The following is a 26,776-nucleotide window of genomic DNA, read 5'->3' as shown; positions in this document are numbered from 1 at the left end:
TTTCCTTGCTCTAATAGTGCTGTTCCTCAAAGGAGCTTGAAGATACCAGAGAGACTTCTTCCAGTGTGGGACAACTGCAGACTGAAGATGACCTGGTGTAGCCCACCATCTTGTAGAATGTAAAATATTAATTAGTTGTTGGATCACCTATAACACTGAATTTGATCAACACATATTTAAAAAGCTAGGTACCTGATGTTCTCAGTTTATTGTAAATCACAAGTTATGTGTTAATTTCACTTTCAGTAAGGAGGAAGACATCTACCCTGCTCATTGGAGCTATAAAAATCTGTGTGCTTGGGTCATGCCAGAGACAAAAGACCTGAAGGCCAAAAGAGAAGGTTGGATTTGCTATACATCCTTAGGTGAGAGCTTGAAGAGAGTAAGTTGTTGGAGGTAGCTAGAAGCTTTCACATGGTTATAGAAGATGGGAAGAAATGGGGCTGATCTATCAGATTAGTGTTGTTTTGAATGAGGCAAAAGCGTGAACACTCTCTGACACAAAAAGTCACGGACTTCCAATACTATCTTTGCCTGGTTCAGAAGGTTTAATTTCCACTAATTATTTAAAGTATGTGTTAACTTTGCAGCTTGGACTGTCAGTGGTGTTCAGTGACTGTGGGCACTCTGCTCTGCAGATGCCTGAGTGCTACCCTCTTCCAATTCTCCTTTGATTTTTTTTTTTTTTGTCTAAAATGTTGTTTTCCTATTTTGTAGCCATCTTCCTCTGTCTTTCTAAATCCCCATTTTTTCAATGAGACCACTAATTCCTCATGATTTTTACTTTATTTCAAAGAAATTCCTTTCCATCAAAATTTCTACGTTTCCTCTTAAGTCTTTATTGGTTGTGGTGATTCATTAGGGTCTTTTCTGTTAACTGGGTTTTGTTTGTACTGTAGCTTTTCTCCAGCAGATGTATTGTGTGTGTTACTGCATGGCTGATTTAGATGTAGAATTCATAAGCTCAAGTCTGATTCATAGTTTGTGCATAGCATCTTCAAACTATCAGAGCATGGAGTAATATACTGCACTTTTTCATTATGTATTTGTTGGAGTTTGATAGACCATTCTTCTTCATGCAAGGTAGGTCTTGGGATATTATTAACTTTTAATCCTGAAAAACTGGAGAAAGTTCAGGAAAAAAATAATAGAAAGGTCTTTGAAGCTGGTGAAGTTCAAGGGATGAAAGACTTTCAAAGATTGTCATTAATAGAAAGGTGGCAGTCAATCTGCCCATTTTCAGTTTACAGCATAATATTTATTCTAGTACTTTTAGTTAATTTCAAGAGCATGTAGGTGCCAATAAAAATAGAGGTGGAAGCCAACACAGATTTTTCAAAAATAAATTACACCAGTGCCACTACTCTTTTCCACTAGGGTTGCAGAACTAGATGGGCAGAAGTGGGCTCTGGTGAGGCTCTTCACGCTGTCTCACATGACATTGTAACAAAGAGAGACCTGAAAAATAGATGCAAAAATTAAATCAGGCTGAAATAAGCACACAAGTTAAAAAGCAAAATACTCGAAGAGAGCTGCCTAGAGGAGAATTCAAATTGGCACTGCAGGTATCTGTCCTGGCTTGTGTCTGGTGAGTGGCTTGGTAGGTGACACCAAAGTGAGAGCATTGTGAAGCAAAGAAGGGAACAGGGTTGGACGACAAATAAGCTTTATAAACTGGAGAGCTGGCATGAAGAAATTCAGAGAGGACAACTGCAACGCGTGGCATGGAAAGATCAAAAATTAACTTTGCAGGTGTAGGACTGGGAATAACTGGCTGGGCTGGAGTCCAGTAGGAAAGCATCTGTGGAGGGCTTAGAAGTGTTCACATACAATGAGTCAACAGAGTAATGATGCTGTGGAGAGCAACAGCTAATATAATCTTGGAAATAGGGAAGCCGTATTTCAAATAGCTCCCCCAGTTTGGAGGAGCACACCTGAAGGAAAATAGGGGCAAATGGAGACAATCTGAGGAAAACCAGCAGTAGTGGTAAGAGATGCTGTCCCTTGAGAAAAAGCTGAATGAACAAAGCCATAAGAACTTGGGGTTTTTCCGATTTTTCAAACCTTACTATAGAAGAAAAGAATGTCTAAGTCTGGTGGGATAGTGCAAGGCAAAACTGAGAGCACCTGGAGAATAAAAGTATTGGTAAGAAAAAGATTGCAGCTAGCAGGAAATGATGCACTAGAACAAGCTGTGCAGAGAAATCATAGAAACAAATATTTCTCAGAGGTGGCTTGGTTACAATTTACTATTGCAGAGGGATGGGTGAGGTAGGACTTAAAGTCCCTTCTGACTGCATTTTTATTACTTCTCTTTCATTGCGTTGCAAGAAGTGACTTAGACAAGTCAGAAACCAGATGTCTGACAGACCGATTTCGTGAAAAGATGACAAAAAGCAAGCAGCACATGAACACCAGTGACAAGATAAACTTTCCTGCCGGTGAAATACAGGATGGGCTGCAAACCTGCCCTGACCCCCACCACCATTTTTATACCAGCAGAGCCAGCTTTTCACCTAAAAAGTAGAGTAATCAGCCAGTGAAGCTACACAGAAGTCCTGTGGCTGCTGCCCTTGTTGGAAAGGCCATAGAAAAGGTCTGCAGGGGACTGTTTGGCATTGCTTAGAGGGAAAGAAGAGGTTTTCCAGCTTCAGCTCCTGGGGCTAAACAGCTCTTCCACTACTCTGTCCCTGGGTGGCTGCTGAGCCCCCGAGCCCCCAGGGCCAGACATGGCAGAAGAGACTGGGTCTTGCCTCCAGGTTCTGCAGGAGGCTGCTTTTTTGGCTTGACATTATTTTTTCCTGTTCTGACACACTGAGCTTTGCTGCAGTTTGGGTCACCACAGTGGTGTCAGCTGTAGAGGGGTGTTCAGCTCTCCATAAAAAACGAGTAATAAGAGCAAGGACAAAGCTATTGTGGCAGCGATGGTGAAGCTGAATAAAATAGGCTTGTAATTTTTGAGGAGAGAGTAGATAACAACCCAGACCTAAGCCTCCATTTCTTCTTATTTTCTGTTAAGGCCAAATAACATTGCAACTTGTGATACTGGATTGAAAAGTCAATAAAAGAGGCAGTGTCTGGCATGCAGAAGCTGCTTTTCTGAATATCAACATGGATGGCCAACGCACTTTTCTCTGTGGAATCTCTGAAACAAGCTATAAATGATGAATCAAACAAAACATCTCTGCTCACTTTCTGTGCATTGAAAACATCTATTTGCTGTGATCTTTTCCTCCAATACACCTAGAAACCTCTAGATTTAATTAATTTAAGATTAAACAAGAGGAAGCTTTCCAAAATCAAACAGCTATTTTTCTGAAATTGTTTTCTCTGAAACTCACATGATACCTGGAGCCCACAATTAAACAGGGAAGGAAAAAAATCATGTTTTGTCCTCTTTGTACAGAACATTATGTTTCCAGGCTCTGTTTCAATAAAATAATTCAAATTATTTGGACAACCCAGAACACTTCTGACCACTCTCAAAGATCTTTACTTTCACTTTAATCTTCAGAAATGTTCTCAAATGACACTCTGATCTTAATCACAAGGAAACAGTAGTCTCGGAAAAGGTAACATGATGTCTCTCACTTGGTACTTACCTTGTGAGAAGGACTGGCTGAAAAACAAGAGCACCATTTTATGGCACATCGTTAAACTTTAACCTGAGGCTTTCTTCTATGCAGAAAGAGCTGGTTTACCTGTTCTCCCCTGCTGCTGGGCAATTAGCTCTTCTGGCACAACTTCTCTCTCTGATTGAGAACATTTTCCCATGAAAAATCCATGAGAAACTTCAGTTTTTCACAAAGCCTACACTTTGTTTGTGACCTGGTGATCCTCTCCACTTTCAAGAGCTTTATGGTTTAACTGATAATACCCAGAAGGCTTTGCTTGCTGAGAGGTGATATCTGCACTTGGTGAGAAAGCATTGAGGCTGTTTTATTTATAGCTGATGTATCCCGGGGATTGTAAGTTTCTTTGCCCTGGATAAGGTGAAAATAAGTTATATTCAATTTATGTTACGGTTTAAAACGTCTTCTAAGCAACAGGGTAATCATGTGCTATTGATGGGCTTTTTTTTTTTTTTTTTTTTTTTTTAAGCAGCTGTCAATGAACTGCTGAGTGCTTAGGATACTTTATAATACTTTAGCTTTCCTTTATCCTATATTCCTTATGATTTTGTCACCCAATGTCTTCTCTCTACTTTGTACTGATTTTGTCAGGTTTTTCTTTCTCGAAGAAGCACAACAGAAGGAACAAGGAAAGAAACTATCAGATTCTCACCGTGTAAATAAACAGGCAGGAAGGATCATAGAGTTGAGGACAAAGGAACTGCTTGTCCATAGACAGACTGAAATTCTGAACACCAGTGTAAAACCAGTTATTGCTGAACATGAGATCATGATGGCACCTGAAAAATGCAAACAAGCTGTTGGGTTTTGCCTTTCAGTGGGAGAGGCCATGCAGGAGTCTTTTCTTATTTCCCCTAAGTACCATTTTTTGTTGCTTTGCTTTTTTACCTCTGATGTCAGTGACAACAGAATTACTCCACACGTGATTTTTTTCCACTCTGCATTAGTCTACATTCCTCTCCAGGAAACCAAAGGCTAGGCTTTATGTCCTCTTACTAACTGTTTTCCTTGCAGCAGTTGGTTTCCAGTCTCTCAGTAAGGGCATTAGCACAAATTCAGTCAGCCTCAATGGGTTAAATTAAAGGATGTGCACACTGGGGCAGATGGTTTAAGATGTTTGATTATTGGTGGTTATATCTAACCAAACCATCCTACAGGGATGCAGGTTTATTACTGTTTTCTTAATGAGGGAGTATTTTTCTCTTAATTTGCTACTTTGTTTTTTAAGAGTCAGGTAAACCCTCCTTGGATTCATCGGGAACAGTGAAATCTTCAGGACCTTCATTATAGCAGCTTCTACACTGCAACTCAGTATAAAGACTGAAGTTCAAATCTTGACCTGGGTTAAGTTTTGGGCTAGTACTCTGTAGCACTCGTACCCTGTCTGGTATCTTTCCCCCACTGGGTCTAACACTCTTTGCTGTCCTCTCCACCAGCCTGTGGCCAGCCATGCCCTCTCTCCACTTACTCACCAGCCAAGCTCCTGTTTGGACTCTAAGCCTACCCTGGTTTATACCAAATGTGGTCTGTCCCCCTTCCCTGATGGCTGCCTTCAATACTCCTTCATTGCACCTCTTTCTCCTTTTGGGATTTTGGGAGCTGGCTCTGGAGGCAAGGCAGCTACTTTCATACAGTATTTCAACCGGTCTCTCTCCTGGCTCCAGTTTGCTTGGACCTGATGTGTCGGTGCTGGGTGTGTGTCCACAGCCTGGACAAACCACTCTAAACCATGGTTAAGACCTGGCTATAGTGATTTTCAATTGAATGTCTGGTCCAAAAGCTTCCTTTTGGCCACATATCTCAACTTTAAATGCATGACAATGATTTTTTACCCTCCTAAAACTATTTTTACATCACTGTTGAGGAATAATTTAAACATTTTTTAATTTGGTTAGAATTTTATAGGACATCATGAAAGAAAGCAAGGCACTAGATCTGAAATAATTTGTCAAAAACTAAGCACGCTGCACCTCAGATTTGTGAACCAGGCATCCAACACAGTTAAATTCCTGGTGGCAATCCTGGCTTCTTTCTGTGCTGACAGCATTGTAGTGTGGCAATGAAAGGCATGGCATCTTCCTGCAGTTAATATGAATTTATATTATCAGCAAAATGCCCAATGGCATAGAAAATTATGGGTTGGCTAAAGTGAGTTTTTGAGGTGAGTAACCTAATTATTGTAACATACACAGCACTAAGAAAATGCACTAGCTCTTTGGAGTTACTCTTTTTAGTTCTGTATCATCAGAAATACAGAATACTGAAATTCTGCTTCTTTTCATAGTTACCAGTGTCTGTGGCCCCATTAGCTAGGATGTGTGTCTTCAACAGGTACATTTTGCATTCAGATGCCACAGAGAATTCCCGACAAATATTCTTTGCACTGCTATAGTAACTTACCTGTCCTCCATAAAGCACTTTTTGCAGTTGGAGAAAGCCTGAATTAATGATAACACCTTGGCACTCATAGCTGTACCTTCTGAGAAGTACAGGTCTTTTAAAGGATGCTGGATAAAGATGGAAACAACAACTCTGTAAAATTATGTATATGTGCTGTCAGTTCCAGGAAGATCATCCAGTGTTTTCAAGAACTTTTGGCTGAGGACCTGTCCTCCAGAATGAGATTTTTGCATCTTTGAGAAGCAGCAAACATTGTTGCTCCCAGAAGAAGCCAGTATTATCACCTCTGCCTTCACTGACAGCAAATGCTGACTAATACTCAATGGGGTTGATGAAAGGCTGCAACTTAACAGGGGAGGAAAATAGTCATTGTTTATTTTGAGTGGTTTTCCATGTTTTCAAAACATTTAGTTGATAAGGGAAAACACCAGTGTGCTAAGGGAAATGAGAAACTGTTGTTACATAAGCAGAAACAACTGACAATCATGAAGCTGGGCAACCAAAAAATACATCAAAAAGACCAAAAATGCCTTTATTCTCTTTGTGAGAAATATATATTGCTGTGTACTGTAAATGCACTCTGGTCTTCCTGCAAAACACATGAAAAAGTAACATAGCAAAAAAGAAAGAAAAATAGTAACTGAGAATTCTTTTTCAGACTCTGCCTCCAGTGACTCCTGATGAAAGGGAACTACAGCAGTACATGAGGAGGACTGTGCTGGCATGCCTTGTTTGCAATGCCAGAATATGTTGTTTGAATATGCCTGCATATTCTGTATAATTCACTTGTTCAAATATCATTTACCAAATGGAGTGTGGTAACTCTTCCCCACCATTGATCATAACACTGTTTTCCACTACAGTCTCCTTTTCCTCATCAGCACTCCAATCCACATTCAAATCACAACTCCTTCCAGCCCTGCTTTGGTGGTACAGCAATTAGTATAATGAACAATTGTTCCTGATAAAGGCTTCAGATTTTTAACATGATACAAAACTGTATTAAATAATGATTAATTATAATGATGTGTTAAGTATCTGATGGATTTAATTTTTCTATATTATTCCTCAATGTTCGCCTGTTACCCTCTTTCATGAAAGTGATTTGTAGCAACAGAGGGGAGCTGGAGCGATTCTGTAAGCTCAAACGTCAGTAATTTTGCCTCTTCTGGAAGCTGGTGCTCAGAAATGTTACTTTGTGTTGCCAGACAACTGGCTCTGCTGACAGATGGGCTCTGCAACTCATGCCTTGCCTAGCAGAGCATTTGAAGGGTTTGGAAGTCAGACGACTTGATGAAATGTAACGTGGCATTCCAAAGAAGAAAGTGGTGTTAGATCTCAGCCTGAACGAGATGTATTTTGGTGAGGGGGTGCAAAGTGAGCTTACTGGTGGTACTGCAGCACAAGACCACGCAGTCTCCTATTGCTCAAAGGGAGAGAGTGCACAAGTCTCTGGCTCGTTGAGTTTGCTTGCTGAAGAACACATCCGTTGAAAGCTATGTAGTGAACACTGTAGTCAACAGCTGTTTAAATGATGTGACAAGTTAAGGGAATGTTTTCTAAAGACCTTCTTCAGTCTTGGAACAGCAATCCTGCTTCAGAAAACTAGGGTTGTGATAGCTGCAGGGTAAACATGTTATTGAGTAATTTGCAGAAAATCAGAGTATTAATGGGGATTTGCATGCATCAAATCATTCTCAGATACATATGCAACTCTATCATAAATGATACGAAAATGGCAGTGAAAATGTTTGCAATTACTAAGTCATTAATTGTCAAAGGACCCCTGGGAGACAGGAGGAATAAGTCAGATAAGTGACTCCAGAAGGCCTTATAGTGAGGCAGGATAGATCAATGGCACATCATGAAATTATCTGTATCACATGATGTCCAACCTGCAAAACTTATCCTCTCTAGTTTGGATAAAAGAACATCACTGAAGAAACAGCAATGTGAGGTGAGTACTAGCAAATAAAGCCATGCAACTGGAGAACGAACACTCATCGAGAGGTAGGAATGGTTGCTGATAGCTGAAAAAGCCCATGCAAATGTCTTCACGGCCATCAGTGCCTAAACTAACTGAAGTTAGCCAATGCTGCAGCCATACCTGCATTTTGCTGTATGTACATATCCTCACAAAGGATCATAGCATCACATGTATATCACAGTTTCTTGATCTCTTGCTGTTAATATCCCTGCTATCATTGAAGAACATTTGATATTTTTTTCTTGCCTATTACTTGGGCTGGGCAATTGATCTTGAATAGCTTGCTTACCAAATTTGGAGTGGTGGGATACCGAAATTCTTTTAAAATTTGTGTAAAAATTGGTGCATGGTTTTACATACAGACAAAACAGAAGTATGGAAAAAATGAAACTTTTAGATTATAAAGCCTGAAACAGGTAAAAAAAGAATTCATTTAAAGTCAGGAAAAACAAACAAAAAAGGCTTTGTCAAGCCCAGCAGGAGTTTTCTCCCATTCCCCATGGAAAGGCCAAGTGTTTTTCTGTTGCCCAGACACTACCAAGGGCAGCAGAGTCCTGTCAGGAGGGTGTTTTAGCTTGCTTTGGCAATGGCTCCAGGCATTGCTTCAGAGGAGGCTTGCCTTGGGATGCCTGGAGGGAAGACATCCAAACCCAGGGCTGTCCAGGCCGTCCAAAATCTGCCTGCTGTCTATCTTCCTCCCCTGTAACCCAGTGCATGCTGCCCATGCCTCAGCACTTTTCTCAAGATTTCCTTTGGGCTCTCCTGGTGCAGGTCCCCCAGAGGAGGTTTGCTTCCCTCCTGTTCCACAGCAGGGACTGGAGCCTCCCAAGGGTGGAAGCTGCCCATTGGCATTTTTAGGTCAGGAGTTTGCATCTGGCTGCACTGAGTGGTGCAACCTGTAAGGATCTGGTCCCCAGGGTTTCTGAAAGACTTGCACCAAGACACTGACTCTAACATGTACACATCTGGTGAGATTTGATGCAAGTTTGTAATCAAGTTTTTAGCATGCTGAGAGTGAGGTAACATTTCAGGCAGATCGCTTAAGGAAAGCCTCTGCCTTAAAAAAAATTAATTAAAAAAGTGAAAGCATAATCAGATATACCGATTACTTCCCTGTGGGACATTTTGCATTAGATCACTATTCCCACTCATGGGGATAATATTCATGAAATGTGAATATACAAAAATTAATTTCTTAATTCAGGCATGTTATGCAAGCTACAATTGTCATTACTGTATTCAAAATGATAATATACCAGGAAATTATCATTTGAATATACATAAATTATGATCAAATATATACATTTGCTCTGTAAACTCTGGAGGGGAGTTGAGTTACTCACAAGCTGAAGTTGTTAAAAAACAAGACAGTGGTTAAGATTTCCACTACACACTTGCACTGTTTGCTGTTGAGATATGCTTCAATCATCAGAAATGATGTGGCATTTTACAAACATGATGTCTGTAGCTGGGCTCTTACCTGTGTGAACCTGGGCTTGCTTTGGTGAGGGTACACTCTTGTTTCTTGGCAGGTTTGGAAGAAACAGGGAGTTGCTAAGCCATATTGAAGACAAGACAAGCAAGAAAGGCTGTGGGAGCCTATGTGCAAAGTGAATGCATTTTCTACCAAGAAAAAAAAATAATTTGGTATTTGTGAAAAATGTGCTGCTTCTTGTATTGAAACAGGGACAGCTGTCACTGAACTGGCCAAGTATGTTCTGTAGGGGTACACGTACCAGGTAGCAGAGCTCTAACTGCAGCATTGCACTGCAGCTGGAACCAAAAGACTCCAGGAGCAATGCTGCCCTGCTGCAGGTTGGTGCTTAAGTCTGTTTAGTGTAACCTGGCATTGTTTCCTGCACTAGGAAGAAAGTAGTGAAGGCACCTGTACTTTGATTGTCTATGAGACTGTGTTACACCTCCCAGTGACATGACAGGATATTCCTTCCTCAGTATGCAGAGGAATTCAATAGAAATAAATCCTTTACTGAGAACACATGGCCCATTAAGATCGCTTTGGAAGATAGTGATGGAAATAACTGCAAAGCCAATTGCTACTCTTCAAGTGCCTTCTGAAGACATGGCTGAGCACTGAAAACCAGCACCAAATGCTTCAGCTGGCAGAAAGGCTCAGAAGGAGTTGCCTGAGTGATTGCTGCCTAACACTGCCAAAAGAATTTTGTCAGTCTTTGACTGATATACCTCAGCAACATCAATTTTAATCTCACTTTTGCATTTTTTTGTTTAAATGTTTGCTTGTAAAAGTTGTTTTGCATAGATTGATGGCTACAAAGGTATATTGATTTCAAATTAAATACTGCATTATTATTATAATAGCTTCAGTATATTTTGTTGACTATAAAGTTGTACAGGATCATTATATATTTACTTAAGAAAATATTTATTGGGACTTTAAAATTTCACAGTTTAATTTTGTTGGAAAATGAGAAATTGCATACTTACTTTTCAGATTATTGGTGTTTTATTTAGTCAATATTTGTCTGCTTACATTTGTGTGGATATTGGAGATCAATTAAAATGCCCTGAAAATAAAGGTTTTTAAATAATTATAAGAACTTCAGTAAAAATATCTTAAAGATAAGTTTGTCAAAATGAATAGTGTACATAAAACTAGTAGGCATATCAAATAAAAATAATATCTGCAGTTAGCTGGTAAATATTACTGACTGCTTGTGGTCACCATGCTCTTCAGATTTGCCTTTTAAATGTCATTTCTTTGTTTCCCACATCTTCAGTTGAAAGTCAAGTGGGGCTGTAGCTTTCCAGTGTTCTCATTCCCTGGTGATCTAGTTCAAATGAAGCGACACATACACTGCCCTGTGAGCATACATACACACAAAGGAAAAAAAAGAATTCTTGCCTGGAGAGGATATGTTCACATACTTTTCCAGCAGGTACAGAAGTTATAAATTTCAGACTACATCATTCTCACATCCAGCTTGGTGTGGGTTGCTCCCTTAGAACCAAAAGACAGTTTCTGTCTGTGTGAGCTCCTTGACCGGCCTGGGATCCATTCCTGTGATGGGGGCACTCTTTCCTATGTCTCATGTGAATCACTGCTGTTCCCACGTCTGCCATCATACAGAAGCTTTGCTCCAGATGTGACTCAAGGTGTCTTGGCTCCATACTGAGATCCCTAGGAGACACCCAAGCCTCTCTGGCTGAGCTGTTTGGAAGGACACCTTGTGTTCTCCCCCCAGCCTGACCTGTAAGCTCTGTGGGATGGAGTGCCTGTAACACCATATCAGCTCTCCCACTTTCTCTTCAATGAGGAATGCAGACAATGTCTCCTGGAGCCTGACAAAGAAGAGAAGGTGACGATTTGGTTCTAGCCTGTGTACCAAGTGTTGCAGGGATATCAATGTGAGCTCAGAAGGTCTCTATGGATAAGCACATATATTATCTCATGTGCAAAGGACATCACACACTGAGCACCTCCAGTGACTTGAGACACACCTCTAAAACTTTCCTGCATCCCTGTGTTCTTATCAGGTCAAGTCTACCACTGAAAACATTTATAATTTCAAATTCTTGTTTACAGTTCAGGGGTCAGATTTACTTTAAAGCTTGAACAGTAAATACCACAAGTACTGAGGAGTTCTCCTTGACCTATGGAATTCTGTTGTGATTGATATGATTGCAGGATGATACTTAACTATTCCTATCTTGGTACTCTCCAGCCCTTCAGCAGCTGGCCTTGTACTATTCTTCTTTGAGTGGAGAATAGCAGACTGAAAGTAAGGCACAGTGTTTGCTACACCTGTGTCTTTATTACCTACAATTTTAGTTTCTGGTTGAACCTTTATACACTGTTTCTTCAGTTTTTTTAAAAAAAATTCCACATCACAGGAACAATCTTTTTGTAATTTGTTCTAATCTGTGAAATTAATTTCTATGTATAGCAGAGATTTTCTGTGCTAGTCTGTAGCACAGTTCGATTTAAACTGGAAGTGCTGAATATTTTTAGTTTCATAAATCCTTCTAACTGATCTACTTGTCCCTCTCTGAATCAACTTCAGTATCACATTAATGAATCTTTTATTTAAACTTGAGATAAATGTTTCAGTCCCCACTCTTATAGAGAGGGGGGAAGGTTCCCATATCAAGGAATTTCTTATGGACAGAGGTGATCTGAACTATCCAAGGGAATCCACTAGGATTTCCTATAACAGAACTGTGAGTGTGGATCTAGTTTACAAGACATTCTGCACACAAATATAGTTTTATACTCATATGAAATATACTTTATAACCTTGGTAGAATTATTTTTCTCTCTGTAATTAACGAACCAGTTACACTTTCTATTTGCAGAAATAAAGTCCTTTTAAATTTATCTATATTTTGGAATGATAGGATGCATTACTTCCTTTCTACACTGTAATATACAGGCTATCAGGTAGTCCTGCATCAATTCAATAACTTGGGCAGTGTTATATTGCTTTAATTGTGTGAGGCTTGACTTGAATTCTTACTGACATGCACTGAATAAAAACTTTATTTTATTTCAAAACTCATTACCAGAATCGCATCCCATCTCTCTCTCAGGAAGGACAGGTTAGAGCTAGCTCAGCTGCATCTATTCATAACATATAAATGGGTTTACTGACATCTTGATATTTGTTAATGGATATTTTAATATTGGAGAGTGCTGATTCATTTCTGTGCCCAGTTCTGTGCTCTTCTTTTCTGGGGATTGTCCCACGGCAGCTTTTTCTTCATCTTTTCTTCTCTTTTTTAAACACTGTTTGGAAATCTGTATCTCTTGAAGCACATCAGAACACCTCTGTTGCTAAGGGTCAGCCTGTGGACTGTTTGGTATATTATGCAATACTGCTAAAGTGGTTTTGTGTGAGAAAATAAAGGCTTGGCTTTATCTTTTAAATGTTGACATTTCTCTCTTTTGATATCACGAGTTATTGCTGGATTAACGCCACTATATAATTGTTGTTGTATATATTGTTTAAAGCTGATAATTTCAGATTATAGCTAGTGTTGAATTCTGTTTCTTTGATCTCACTTATAAATTATATTTATATTTTAACATTAAAAATATACTAGTTTTTATTAATATATTAACCATATAGTAATTATTTATTATTTTATATATAACTAATATATCAATATATTAATATATTATACAAAATATAATAAATGCTTAATATATTAATATAATAATAATTAATAAAATATATTAAAAATAACAAAAAACATTAAAAAAACAATTATAAAACAAAGTTGAATTGCCCACTCTTGTGGCAATACCTATGGAAAGTATATTAGGAGAGGAAATTAATGGACTATTTTCCAGGACTCATTTGAAACTTCTGTGTTCAGGAAAACAACAAGGGAGAATTCATCTTGCCTACTTTTAGGTATCCACAGGCTGAAAACAGAACTAACTGCAACTAGAACAAAATCCTTAAGAACTGTACAGAACACAAAAGAAATTTGCCAATAAATATATCAGAATTTTTTACCAAATAAAGTTTTTACCCCTAAAGGAATTTGTGTTTTGAAAAAACCCTGCATTTCATTTGTAAAGTTATTGTGATGGAAAGCTTTTGAACAGCTGTAGGATGCAGTACTTATTAGAGAGCACAGTCACTGGGGATTAATTGCCATCATAACTCCAGTCCAAACTAACTATTGTTTAGCTTTATTGTAATGTGGCTTCCAATTGGATTCTTCTGTTCTTCCACCTAAATAAACTTAATCTTGGCAATATCACTTAAAATTAACAGGGTTATTCCCTATTAAAGCTACAGTATACAAGAATGCAAATAAACCAGCACCATTTGGACATGACAGATGTCTCCTGTCACCATCAGAGCCAGACACCAGAGCTGGAGAGAATTATTTTAACAGTGTCTGGTTTCCTGCCCTTGGAAGAATTTGTTAAGCTCTGCCTCAAATCCAGTATGCTTTTGAGTAGCTGATTCTCCAGATAAATGAACTGCAACGAGATGTAATTGATACTGAGAACCTTTTCTATTTGAAGACAAAGCCCATTAAAAATTTAAGGGTAATGTTGATTGCCCTTAGGGCATGAAATGATATTGTTAAACTACCACAGCAAGTATATAGTGAGTAGAGCACAACAAAAAAATGAGGACAGTTTTAACTGCTCTGTTGCCAGAATTAAGGCTTTTTGTGCAGGTGCAGGGGCTGTGCTAGGACAAAATCCACTGCTACCATGGGCCACTTGGGAGAGAGAATTCCTAATACTGAGGCTCACACTTGGTGACAAGTAAGGGGTTACACTGGCTCATAGCTGCATCCAGGGGAAAGTAGGTAATGGAATGAGGGAGTAGTCCTGGAAATTTCTAGGCATAGTTTACTTATGTCTAGAGTAGGCTCAGTCAAAACTTTTTCACCCAAATTAATTTGAAGTGTTATTTTTGATCTGGCATAGCCATTGAGAATGTTCATGCACTCACTAAAGGTGAATCTCAAGTCTTTTTTTCACATTAATATTGGGTAATGCTAAGGTATGTGTTATTGTCACAGCCAGCAAATTCATAAACAGCCTCCAGAGAAGAAATGTTCCTCACAGCTGATGCAGAGTGATCAATGTCAAGGTTTAAAGATGCTCACTTTGAGCATATTAGAGGTCATTTATATGTCAAGTAGTCATAAAAACCTGAAACACTGAATTAGTAGTTGTTCCTTTAAATTGCTCTAGTAATAAAGTTTTAGAGAGAAAAATCTATGAAGATGAGTAGGACAGTTTCAGCATCAGAGTTACATGCCATTCAGTTATGCAGTTTTTCATGCTTAGGTTATGTTTGAAGCTGGGACACTATGATATGGTGTTTATTATGTAAAGATATTAAGTTTAAAAGCTTGAACTCTAGGAAAATAAAGTTGGAAATCTGTCAAGATCTTCTCAAAACTCAAGAGACAGGCAGAATTCAGATGCACTAAACAGGCCCAGGAAATGTAATCATCACCTCAGTATCTTTATTTATATTATTCTGTACTTACTTTGCAGTCTACTGATCTGCCCTGCCTTTTGTACCAAAGGTTTTCCTGCTCATGTGGGAATGGTGGATGTCTGCAGCAGAAAGGCAGAGCATTTTGGATGGTTTATGTAGGAACTAGACTGCTTTTTCTAATGTTAATTGCCCATTTTTAGTAAAAATCTGGCTGTACCTGATTTGAATCTAAATGCTTGTGGCATTAAACCCTTTTTCTTTATAGATTGTAGTGTAATAACAATTTAAATATAAAAAACATATTCCACTGTATTTATAGACTTGGACATGTGCTAATGTGGAAAATGAAATTTGACATTTAAATTATAATATCATCCAAAGGTATTTTAGAAAAACAAATGTTCATAACTGCTTTTGCTCTTTACTGTCGTTTTCATATTGTGTCCACTTTTCCTCTCCTCCGCTTTGCTTTAGACTCTGAAATCTTCTTCTGGTTCCCATTTGTCAGAAACACACCTGGAAATCAGAGATGATTGCTGAACATTTTCCAGGTAGGTATTCAAAGGGAAAAAAATCTGAGTGATCTTTAACCTTTCTAAAGTACACTTATCCTTTGTATTGCTCTACCAACCGGTGAAAAAGGCTTTTTGAATCTTAGAGCTTTTAAACGTTGATTTGCTTGTGATTCTGAATATCTATGAATGTCATATGCCTGGTTCAGGTTTTAAAGTGTTTTAGAGCAATTTGTAATTAAAGAAAAAGATTATATCTAAGACTTCAAATACATGTATTCTTGCAGTGAAAAATGGGATTAAAGATACTATTTTGGTCTCTAATCTTACTTTCTTCATTTTCAGGCCAAAATGGTATTAGCTTCTATGTGTAGCTGACTCACCAAAGCAGCAGTAGTTTTGTGCTCATATTTTAAATAATCGTCTATTTTCATTAATTTGTCAAAAAGTAAAGATGTGGAAAAAACCCTCAGAGGTATTTGCCATAACAGCAAAAGTTTTTGCTTTAAATAACTAATAGTTTCCTATGACTCATACCTGGGACAAATGGATCTGAGTTTTCATTTACTTTTTTATCCTCAGAGAAATTAATTACAAAAATCTGAATGTTGCTAACACATAAATCAATATCAGTGGTTAAATGCCAGCCAAAAGCTGGGTGTTGTTTCTTGTCTGAAGGTGTGACAGTGTCCCTCTTCTCCAGCCATGGTCTGGGGAGTGAACAAGCTGTAGGGCCAGGGCAAGTCACCTGCAGCTGATACATAGTGACCCACTAAACACTTTCACTTGCATTTTATTTTAAAACGTGTATTGGGAATGTGTGTGGTGACCTGTAAGACTTCCTGAAGACTTGTGATGATTGATCCTAAAATTTTCATTTTCAGGACACAATGATTTTTAAATTAATTTTAATCGGATGTGTTTCTTTTAATGAAATTCAAGGTGACAGGAACTTCCTTCCCAGTTTAGAGGGGGCTGTTGACATTACCTGGTGATTCTCTCCTGCGTGTCTCACATATTTCCATATTAAATATGAAAGTGGACAGGTAGTTGGACTAGATGATTGTTATACATCCCTTCCAACCGAACCATTCTATTCTGAATTAAATCAAGTTTTTACTTGGCAAGTAAAAGTCTAGCCCTGTAGAGTCAGCATCTATTCTTTCTTTTATACAGTTCTTGTCTTTTTGATCACCACAGAAGAGTTAGTAAAAAAAATCATTACTGGTTTAAAACCAACATGTGTGTTTTAAATAGTCAAATTTTAAAACAAGTGGAAAGCACAGTTTTGTTTGCAGTTGCTCTGTCACTTGTCAGGACCTCTGCATGGAAAGTATTAGTATTAAGCTTGACTATGTAGTTATAGATCATGTTGGTAGGTCTTCACACAGTCAGGGATGAGCTGACCACAACTTTTTTTTTTTAATTTCACGGATTTACCCCATTCTGCCAGAACAACACTGCAGATAATTGCTCTACAATGTCCATTACAGTGGATTCACTGCACAGGTCAAGGGTCTCCTCTTATCTTAGAGAACTAGAATGTATATTGCATTGCAAACTGTATCGTGTGCAGACACCAAGTATTAACTCTGAATATGTTAATCTCTTATACCTGAAGGTTAGCCACAAAATAAACGGTTGCCACTATAAGGTCAGCATATTAAAAACTTATAAGATCCCAGTTCTTGCTACCATGAATGCCAGGTTTTTAATACAACACTGAATTCCTTCTGTATTCTTTGCTGTACTTACGTAATTATTTAACTAATTTTCAGGGTAAACTCTGGGATCAGACATTGCCTGTAGTACTGTGACAGTACAATAAAGCATGATGAATTGTTTCACATACTGTGAAAAAAACCCAGATATGTTACATAAAATGTTATTACTCCTGTGGCAATGGTGGAAGCTGTATTGCACTGTGTTAGGGCGGACTATCACAATCTCACTGTAATCTACAAGGAAGTTGTGATATAAGGCAAATTTGTGTATGTTATTATAAGATAAATAAGAGTTCTGTCTAAAATGGTAAACTGACTCGTAGCTGAGAAGTGGTTTCAATGTCTATTTGCAAACTGAACAGCCTTCTTGCAAGAGAAGCCTTTAATCTCCGTAACAGTCCGTCACCACCTGGTGTAAATTCCTTGTTGTTCTTACACTGAGATGTAAAAGGACCAGTCAGTGTTGCTTTGTGCTGTGCCTGGCATCTGCTGAGGACAGAACACGTTGACTCTACACAGAATTAAAATGAAGCTGCGTCAAAGACTCCTCATTTCACATGGAACCAGGCTAAGCAGATGACTTCAAGGCCAGTCGCTGGACTGTTTTGTTAAGTTGCCTAGAAGCCATGTGGATTTTATGCTACTTATCTCATTTTTTAATTCTTTCCTTTCCTGCCTGAAGTTAATCTGTCCACTATTGCCATTGTGTCAGCAGATTAAAGAATGGCTATCTTCCAGCCAGTATCAGATGGAGAGTTAGTAATATAGGTCAGATGGTGACAACTGCCAAGATCCTTTGTCAAGAAACTAAATACATCAAACTACTCTGGCTGACTAAAGCCTGAGGATGAGCCCTGCTTGTCATCTTGGCTTTCTGTCTCATCACTTTTCCCCATGCTCTCTCCTTGCTGTGAGCCCATAATGCCTCATGGATCAGCTGAGTAAGCAGAGAAGTTAAACTATATGGACCTGCAAATGCAGCTATGAAATGGGGAAAACTAAGTGCCTCGTGTGCTGAAATTGCCACACTCACTTCTCACTACTTTATATTGCTGTTTTGCTGTTAGATTGATCAGCACTAGGCTAGAAACAGTTGAAGAATACTGAAATATTTTAAAACCCAGGGAGAGTTTCTAATGTGTTAACTTTGGCCTCAGAGGCATAATCTTGGGGCATCATTCTGGTGATCATGAGGAGCAGTCTGAGTAAAGTTGGCAGGAAATCAATTCTGAAGTAAGCAGAAAAAGAGCAAAAGAAATCAGAGTAATTGTGTGAGGAACAAGAGGTAAATAAATGTAGAATCAGCCGTAAGGCTAGTGCAACGACAGGGAAAAATGCAAGGCAAGATGGGTCATAAAAAAGATTATTACTTTCTAATCTCTCTCTAACACCTTATTCACTGAAACAGTAAGAACAGAAGGAGCTAAGAAAACACTTTTCTCCATTTTCATTGCTTCACATACTTGTTTTTCAGCCATAGGTTTTTCCTCTCCATCTTTCTTTCGTTCACTCATGCCTTACTTTCTGTCTCATTTTATTTACTTTGTGTCAAGCTTTGATAGGCACTGAACATAAGCAACTTCTATCAGTCTTGTTGAATTTGTCTAGTACTGAGCAAGGAGCTGATAGGAAGTTCATGGACGTTACCATCAAGTTCAGCCCGGGGCTGGATCCTACCCAGCACTCAGCAACTTTCAGAGCCTATGATCCTCTCTTTTAATAAAGTGGTGCAGCTGCCTGTTTCCGTGTCTTCTTCAAACATTATCAACAATATCTTTTTATAGCTCTCTATATGTCTTTCACATGCATGGTACTGTGGGACTTGCTGGAGCATTGGTTGGTAAATATAATCATCTAGGAGTCTCCTTAAGAATTGACTAAGGAAGATTTCACAGAAGTCATCACTGTTAATGTGCAGTCTGTGTAAGAATGTGCTAGTGTGGTTGGGAGAATGGTATGAGATACAAAATCCTGTGGAAAAGGGGTTAAGGACATGATAAATATAAGGTGGCCTTGTGGTCTCTGGATATGAACATCTGTATCAGAAAGCATATGTGAAAGAGGGTGTCCTGGTTTCAGCTGAGATGGGGTTAATTACTCTCTTAGGAGCTAGTGTGGTGCTGTGTTTTGGCTTTGGTGTGAGACTTTTCAGTTCCTCAGGCCTGTTAGTGAAAAGGCTGGAGAGGCACAAGGAACGGGGAGGGGACACAGCCAGGCTGGCTGACCCCAACTAGCCAAAGGGGTATCCCATACCATGGGGCGTCACTCCTGGTATATATACCGGGGGGGCTGGCCGGGGTGGGCAGGTCATTGCTCAGGGACTGTCCGAGCATCAGTCAGCCGGTGGTGAGCAGCTGCACCGTGCATCGTGTGTTCCTTTCTTCCTTTCCCTCTGGATTTTATTCTTTCCCTTCCCCTTTTCATTATAACTGTTATTGTCACCATTGCTATTATTGTTCTTTCATTTTTAATCTGTTTCAATTATTAGATTGTTCTTACCTCAACCCTTGAGTTTTACATTCCTTTCCAACTCTCATCCCTATCCCTTGGATAGCGAGCAGCTGTGTGGGGCTTCATTACCAGCTGGAGTTAAACCATGACACGGGGAAATCAAACAGTGTTAATTTAGTATTTGCCAAAGTGACATGAATTTTGGATGAAGCCTCTTCATGGGCATTCATCTGTTTGCACTTCACTGAAACATGCGTCAAACCCTGTCTTGCAGAGTAGGCTTTCTCTAAGCCGAGCCTGTGGTCATGCTTCAGTGAGAGGACCTCAGCGTTGGGAGTTCTGGAGAGCAGTTACGCTGTCTCTGAGGTGTTTGGGATCACAGTGATGCCAATATGTTTGCTATTAGAGGGTGGCAGCAGCAACTATTACAATGGATTCATGCCTCATCTATGCATAAATCTACAAGCATTTTCTGAGAGCCAAAAAAGCCAGAAAAATGCTGCTGAAAACACCTGACATATTGCAAAATTGATTCCAGGTATTGGTTTTGCAAAAGTTTTCCCTCTAGAGGATGAGGAATAATGGAAAATAATGTTAAATGTCTGCGTTCTTTTATAACCAATATTATGCGAATATAATATATAACCCTGTCTGAGTAATTATAAGGTCATATTGTTGCTATGAGGGTGTCTAGTAAATTCAGTCCTGGTTTCTTTTCACAGATCTGCTGCAACTGAAGCTAACGGTTGTACCTATCCCCGTCCCCAGGTCTTGGCAACCCATGCAAGTAACACTTTCTTCAGCGATCACCCCTATCATTGCCATGGCCAGCTGGCAGATGGATCACCCTGTGGCAATGAAGGAAAGTCAAACAGGGAAAACAGTGAAATAAAGGTCTAAAGAAGCCTGTCCTCCAGGGGACAGACAATCAGGAGGAAAGCCTGTGGATGGCTGAAAATAGTAATCTTAAGGTATGACAGGATGTATGTGCAGATGTATGTTATAGTAGCATTCCTAGTGGCTGCAATGCCATGCATAAAGACCCACTCTTGATGTCTCTATACATTCATAATGTTCACAGCTCCTGATGGAACATCTAAGAGAAAAGTGAAAATCTAGCCAGGCCAGCCTGGGAAATGCAGTCACCCAAGCTCCATTGCAGTCCGGTGGGCCAGCCCACAGGCAGGGGAAATTGCAGAGCTCAGTTTGAAAAGGAATGAAAATAACAGGTTTAACACGTGGGAAGATGGACAGGCAGCGGGAGACCTTGCCAGACCTCTTGCCAGACCAATTTTGCCATTGTTTCTTACTCTTCCATTTTCTATCTATATCCATTTAAATGTCTGACTGTGTCCAGATCATTTATTTCCCAGAAGGGTCTAGCCATTCTGGTATAGCAATTCCCGTCCAAATTTCTGCCAGGTCTCCTTTCATTTTCTTTCACAAAATGAAAATCAAGTTTTAACTGGAAAATATCTTGCAGGCTATTGCTAGTTAGAACACAAAGTTTGGCAGAATGAGAAAAAGTCTGGGGCTTATTATTTTAGTGGGGGCTGTTGTAAATATATCTAGAACCATAAAATCAAATGAGTTAATTTTGCACAATATCTTTCCCTTTAAACTTCATCTTGAATTACAGACACTAGAGCAACCTGTATGTGCTACTTCCAGTTCAAATACACTGTCTCATCCATTCAGAAACTTGAAAGGCCTAAATGTTTCTGTAAGCAACAAATCACTTGTGTGAATTGTTTGATTTGCTCAGGGAAAAATGACAGAAAGAACCCTGAATATTTGTTATGAAAGTATTGAAGATAAATTACATGAGATTTCTGCATAGTTTTAAATAAGAAGCAATCCAACATCAAAGGTACGAAATAATCTAATACATAAATGCAAAGATCACTTTGAAAATATAATAAATTCCCATTACACTTTTTTAGAACAAAATCAAATTATTTTACAAATGAAAAGAATATGTTCAAAGCATAATAATAGATAAAATTTTAGTGAAGCCTACAAATGAATCTAGTCAAACAATAATCTGCATGTCTGACAACACTTAGCACGTTCCATTCAAGAATCTCAACATATCTATGAGTATGGATTTAACAAGCTGATTTTATTTGCTAACCTAAGTTGCCATATTAAGTCATTGAGGCTCAGAGAGACCATGGCCAAATGTTGTTCTCACTTGCCTTGGATGATGTTATTGTCATGATGTTATGTGTTCAGGACTACATAAGGCATTATCTGTGCTTTAATAAAATATTCACTTGAATCATTTACTAATATGCTTGGTTTGCTCACAGGAAAGTCTTTGCAGTGTTGCATCACTAACTGCTGATCATAGGAGGAGGAGAACTTAGTCTTTTTATTCTTAAGGCCAAATACAAAATCCTTGGAATACCTAGTCATGAAGACATTAATGGGAGCTTTTAATTCCCCATTAGGCACACCCAGTCACAGTACAGCCGATACTGCAGTGGCTTTAAAAGCCTGAGCTATGCTGTATGCTTTAAAATGAGTGACAGGCCTGGCATGTCTCTAACGGTGAAATCTGCATTAAAAGAATAAATCAATCCTTAATTTAGTAAGTCCCCAGTGATATTTAATGTGAGGTCTCTAGGAACCAAAAATGATGGGAACATAAATTTGCTTTACTGGGGGATCCTGGAATCTTTTCTCAGTGTTTATAGAAAAGATGTGAAGGCTATTAGTGAAAAGTAAAACAGTTACCTGAAAACATGCAATCACAAGAGATACTAGAATTTAAAAGCAATTGTGACAACTACATTAAAGATTAACTTTCCCATGGAAATAAACTGGCGTTAATCAAGTTGACCTGCCACTATAATAGGCATGTAGGGCATCCCTTCCACTAAAGGTCTGTTGTCTTTTATTATTCAGGATCTATATTAAGGGCAAAGAATAATAAATCTTATTTTAGGCAGTAAGGGATGCTTCAGTCCAATCCTTTCACCTCCCATATTAAGGTAATACTCTATTTTATATACTAAAGAGACACTGATTGTAGTCTGAACTCCTGCATAATCATAGAGAAGGAGGGAGGAAGCAGGTGGAGGGAAGGAGGAAGGGAAAGCCTGGCTTTTGGCAGCTGTGACCCCCACTCCCACTCCTGCACCCCAGCACAGAGGCAATGGAGTGAAGGTGCTGGGCAGAGAGGATGCTGTTTTCTTGTGAAGAAGCAGTAGAGTTAAGCTTAATATACTCTGGGAAGCAGAGAGGCTCATGCATGGGCAGGGATTGCTAATCCTTCTCTGGCCAGCCCTGAACCTCTCTTGGACCTCACTGGGCAATCCCCGGCTCCCCCGAGCCCCTGCAGCCCCTCAGGAACTCTGTGATTCCCCAGCCCTGCACCATGTCTCTCCTGCAGAGCCTGCTCAGCTGCGTCTGCAAAACTGCATCTGGCCTTCAGTCCTGGAGGTGCTTCTGGCAACCTGGGATGCATGGAGTCTTGAAGCAATGGGAGAGAGAATGCCATAGGTATTAAAAAACTGAAGCGCAGGCAAAATATCTCTTTTCACAGTAACTAAGCAAGCAGATTTAAAAGGATTTGTTTAGATTTAGTGGGCTATGCTGTAAACCAGGGGTCCTCAAACTGTTTAACCAGGGGGCCGGCACGCGGATGCAGTGGCAGGCAGTCATCTGCAGCTGCTTGGTTCCCCCCCCAACCCCCAGTGAGTGGTGCAGGGGGTTCTGTAAACACCGGGGGCAGATTGAGGACCCTGGGGGGCCATAGCCAGCCCACAGGCCGTAGTTTGAGGACCCCTGCTGTAAACACTTGTAACATCAGGAATGAAATGTTGGAAGTGAACATGGATTTGGTAACTTCCTGCTGTTCTTTCAGACAGCATATTGAAAAAACACGTACCAAATTGTATTGTCTGATTTGAAGTGCATGGGCACAGTTGTTCTTGTTTTCTTTAAGTGTAAATGAAGGAAAGATCAAGTGTGTAGTTAGCTGCAGAAGTTGCAAATAGTAGAGATACTGTGAAAGTGTCATAAAGCTCTGTGCTTTATAAAAATGGGAAAGTGGACAAACATCCTTTATTAGTTTGGTTTTATCAGATAGATGGTCCAAATGAGGTTTTTTTGTTTGTTTGTTTGTTTGTTTGTTTCCAGAGCAAATATTTTCCAGAGCAAATATTTTTTAACTGGTATGTATCAACAAGCCTCAGTATATGGCAGAAAATCCCTTAATATTCCTCAGTAATTTCTATCTTTCAAGATCAATTACATCAAAATCACAACACTGTTATGTGAGCAGGCTATAAACTGCAGTTAAACAAAATGCAAAATGACTAGGATATTAGATCTGGCATGGCTGTATCCACTTTGAATTAAACCATAGATTCCCAGCATGATTTCTGGCAAGAGAAAGACTTTTATCAGTGCTGGAAACCAAGCCCTCCCATTAAACATGAGGATATCACAAAATAAATATAGGGATTAGAAGAAAAAAATGCATAGAGAAAAAAAAAAAAGAGAAAGTCAAGAAGTGGTTTTTCAAAAGTTTCCAAAATATGTGGATTTCATTATTATCTTATTTTGTTGAAGACTCCTGGTTACCTCAGCCAAAAGCCTCCAGCTGCCATTGACATGGAGGAGCTGCAGCATTTGAGGGCCAGCCCACCTCCCAGCCTGGAAGGCCATGTGTTACTTTCTTGGGAAGCAATGGCCAGAGACCCCATGCATGCGAGAAGAAAATCCGTCCTGCAAAATTTAAACCCCACAAGGAAGTTTGTTCATGTCATTAGATCTATGGGGCAGGCTACACTGAGGGTGAGCGAAAGTATAAATATAGTTGAAGGTTTGCATTTTCACAGATTCATGGAATGGTTTGCATTGGAAGGGACCTTAAAAATCATCTAGTTCCAACACCCCTGCCATGGAGCATCTTCCAGTAGACCAGATAGCTCAAAACTCCATCCAGCCTGGCCTTGAACACTTCCAGGGATGGGGTATCCACAACTTCTCTTGGTGACCTGTGCCAGTGACTCACCACCCTCACAGTAAATAATTTTTTCTTAACATCTAGTCTAAAACCACCCTCTTTCTTTTTAAACCCATTGCCCACTGTGCTATTACTGCATGCCCTTGTAAAAAGTCCCTCTCCAGCTCTCCTGTAGGCCCCCTTTAGTACTAGAAAGCCACCTATAAGGTGTCCCCTGAGCCTTCCCTTCTCCAGTCTGAGCAAACCCAGCTCTCTCAGCCTGTCTCCATAGGAGAGGTGCTCCAGCCCTCTGATCATTGTCATGGCCCTCCTCTGGACTCACTTCAACAGGTTCACATCCTTCATATTTTGGGGGGTCCACAGCTGGATGCAGTATTCCAGATGCGGTCTCACAAGAATGGAGTAGAGAAGGGGGAATCATCTCCCTCAACCTGCTGACCACACTTCTTTTGATACAGCCCAGGATTCGGCTGGCTTTCTGGGCTGCAAGTGCATGTTGTTGGGCCATGTTGAGCTTTTTGTCCACCAACACCATGGAGTCCTTCTCAGGGATGCTCTCAATCAGTTCTCCATCCAGCCTGTATTAGTGCTTGGGATTGCCCTGACCCACGTGCAGGACTTTGCACCTGGCCTTTTGTACTCCATAGCCATGTTGTTAGTGTTCAGTAAATAACTGATATGTTCATGCAAACAGAACAAGGTTCCTCTCTCCATGCCTCTGTGAAATTTCATAAGGATGCATTTTCCTACCTGGTCAGGTGCTGTGTTACTATAGTGATGGAGGCTACAAAGGTATCCAAGCAAGTAGGGAGACTATCCGAGCAATGAAAAAGAAACACAATCTTTAAGATAGCTGGCAGAGGTCAAGATAAGACCTGAAGGTCTGGTTGGGGACTAGCTGGAATCAAGTCACTCAGTTTCTGGAGAAGGGCTTAGCAGTAGTGACGTAAGCAGGGGGAACAGCCCTGTGGTGCTGTGTACAGGTGGGGCAGCTGAATTGTTTGAGCTCAGAGGTTGGCTGATGAGTCTAAAAACCCAGGACTACATTTGCAGACCCACCCAAAAGCACTGCCCAGTCTCCTGCTTGTCCCAGCTATGTCCTGACTCCAATGCATGTCTGCTGTTCCTTTCTGCCCTGTTTCCCATGGGAAAGAAAGACGGTTACGCAGGTTTAGAGGAAGCTGCAATTCCCAGAAGAGCCCAGCTTTGACTAGGGGGAGACCAGAGCTGTGGGTGCCCCTGGTGCAGTGAAGCCAGAGAGCAGTGGTGACCAGCTGTGACAGGGGAAGGGGGGACAAGTGCTCAACAAACACAGATCCTTAACTTGTGGCAGCACTAATTAGACCAGCTATGTAAAAGCAATCAGATCTTAATTCTTAGCTTCACAGCAGTTTGTGCAAACTCACTCAGTGCCTTTTTTAAAATGTATTTTAATTTCCAACACCGGTCTCCTCTACCTCCCCGGCTTTAATCTGCTTCCTCATTTTTTGCTACAGAGGCAAGTGGTGGTGTAGCAAGCACACTCTGGTAAATTGTTTTGTCTATAATCCTTAAAAGGAACCTTGCTGGTTGACAGAGTAGCTGCAAGGCTGCTTAACTTCTTGGAGGGAGAGAGAGGGGCAGGGAAGCATAACTAACAACTTGAGAGCAAATCCTATGGATAGTATAATCTTCAGACTGGAACTGGTTCAAAAGTAGGCTTGCACTGCCACTTCCCTAGTGTTATTGTGCAAAAACATGTATTGTCTTAAATCTACTTTAAAATAAAATCATTTGGAAAACTTCAAGATTTAGACAAGTTTCAGGTCAACTAGTCTGAGGTTAGTAATTTTAATATTTTGTCTTCTTTGTGTCAGTTTTACAGACTCTCCTCTCAAAAGTGAATTTGAGGCTATTTTAGTATGAGAGTCATTCACCATACACCAGGAGAATTTTAACAGCCTCTGTTGTTATGTGACAAATGCAAAACATGTAGTTTTCTCTAGCACGGGTTTGATATGATCACTTAATTAACAGATGATATTTAAGGAGTTCACTGGCATGTTTCTTCTGCCTCAAGCTGCCATTGGTAGTCTAGTAAAACCCTGAAAATGAAAGATAAAAAACTGACGTAACCTTAATATTTCTTTACATATT

Source organism: Falco peregrinus, chromosome Z, assembly GCF_023634155.1.
Source record: "Falco peregrinus isolate bFalPer1 chromosome Z, bFalPer1.pri, whole genome shotgun sequence".
In the NCBI taxonomy this organism is placed as follows: domain Eukaryota; kingdom Metazoa; phylum Chordata; class Aves; order Falconiformes; family Falconidae; genus Falco; species Falco peregrinus.
This window is presented reverse-complemented; position numbering follows the sequence as displayed.